This window comes from Neoarius graeffei, chromosome 28 (genome assembly GCF_027579695.1).
Source record: "Neoarius graeffei isolate fNeoGra1 chromosome 28, fNeoGra1.pri, whole genome shotgun sequence".
Classification (NCBI taxonomy): domain Eukaryota; kingdom Metazoa; phylum Chordata; class Actinopteri; order Siluriformes; family Ariidae; genus Neoarius; species Neoarius graeffei.
Genome location: NC_083596.1, coordinates 37581214 through 37583010, shown reverse-complemented (window position 1 = coordinate 37583010; position 1797 = coordinate 37581214). Strand labels below are relative to the sequence as shown.

General features: G+C 45.6%; 1 protein-coding gene across 4 annotated transcripts in view; it reads left to right on the top strand.

The window, feature by feature from the left end:
* Positions 1–1436: 1436 nt before the first annotated feature.
* si:dkey-34e4.1 (carboxyl-terminal PDZ ligand of neuronal nitric oxide synthase protein) overlaps positions 1437–1797 on the top strand; it is a 228781-nt gene continuing 228420 nt past the window's right edge. For 3 of the 4 annotated variants that reach the window (XM_060913401.1, XM_060913399.1, XM_060913402.1), the window contains exon 1: positions 1437–1797. This exon is cut by the window's right edge and continues 104 nt beyond it. The gene's annotated coding sequence lies outside the window, so the exon portion shown is untranslated. The other variant, XM_060913400.1, reaches the window with a different exon arrangement.

Below are 1797 nucleotides of genomic sequence, written 5' to 3'. Positions count from 1 at the left end.
AGAAATAAAGCAAGTTTAAAAATGACTTCAGTTCTCCTTTAAAAGTGAGGCCTTTCTGTGTGGAGTTTGCATGTTGTCTACGTGGGTTTCCTCTGGGTGCTCTGGTTTCCTCCTACAGTTCAAATATATGCAGATTGGATGAAAAAAAAAAACTAATCAGGAAGGGTATGGTGTGTGAAACCCTAGGTTCAATCGTGAAAATGAACCAAACATGTGGCGGCACGGTGGTGGCGTGGTTAGCACGGTTACCTCACAGCAAGAAGGTTCCGGGTTTGAACCCAGTGGCTGGCAAGGGTTTTTCTGTGTGGAGTTTGCATGTTCTCTGTGTGGGTTTCCTACAAAGATATGCAGTTAGGTTAATGTGGGGTGGCCTTGAGCAAGGTACCTAACCCCTGGGTGCTCTAGTGTGGCTGTCCTCTGCTGTGGGTGTGTGTTCACTGCTTCAGACGGGTTAAATGCAGAGGATGAATTGAAGTGTGCATGTAACAAATAAAGGTTTCTTCTTCTCAAACACAGAAAGTTTCATGTTTAAAAGCTGCAAAATTTAAGTCACAAGTCATTTTGACCAGAAAGAAGAGCAGTTTTTATTATGCCTCCGCCAACGTAAGGTGCAGGAGGCATTATGTTTTCGGGTTGTCCGTCTGTCCGTGCGTGTGTGTGTCTGTCCGTCCCGAAACCTTGTGAATGCGATATCTCAAAGGCTAATGAAAGGAATTTCACCAAACTTTCACCATTTGTGCGTTTTGGGACAAACATGAACTGATTCGATTTTGAGATCAAAAGGTCTAAGGTTACTGTGAGGTCAAATGTTTGTCCGAAAACCTTGTGAACACAATATCTCCAAGGCAGATGAAAGGAATTTCACCAAACTTTCACCATTTGTGCATTTGGGGACAAAGATAAACTGATTAAATTTTGAGGTCAAAAGGTCTAAGGTCAAGGTCACTGTGAGGTCAAAAGTCTGTCCAAGAACCTTGTGAACACAGTATCTCCAAAGCAAATCAAAACATTTGTGCATTTTGGGACAAAGATAAACTGATTAGATTTTGAGATCAAAAGGTCTAAAGTCAAAGTCACTGTGAGGTCAAATGTCTGTCCGAAAACCTTGTGAACACAGTATCTCCAAGGCTAATACAAGTTATTTCACCAGGTCACGATTACTGTGAGGTCAAATGTCCATCCCCAAATCACAGCTTAATAAGGCGTGTAGTCTCCCGGGCGGAGGCATCCCCATCGGCGCCGAGTTCTATCTAGTTCTGTTTAATTCCCTGTGGAAAGAAACAAAGCAACAGAGTTCATGAACTTGGTCATGTGCAGAACTTTACACCAATGAGATCAGGTTATAGCGTGATATGCAAATGAGCTCCTCCTACCAGCCCGCGTGCCAACCTGCCCCAGGAGGAGGAAGCGCTGTGGAAGTGTTCGCTTTGAAGTGCGGTGAGCGTTAGTGCTGTAAATGGGAGTGTTTACAGGCAGACTTCTGGGGAAAACATTAACAAGGAAGAAACGGTCGGTGAGCGCTCACACGTGGGACAAACGAGGGGGAAAAATTTGATAAAAAGAAAATAATTGTTTTGTTTTCAGACCTCCTCTTCTGTTTGTGGATTCACGCGCTCACTGATTGTACGATGCGTCCTGCGCTCGCGCCTCGGCGCTCAGTTCCACACTGGGACGTTTCCGAGGACACGGGGACGCGTTTCTGAGGACACGGGGACGCGTGCTGGGTCTCGAACCAACGCGGGTTTGTGAGTGGGATTTCTCGGGACGGTGTGGGTGGTGTGTGTGGTGGTTTTAGGG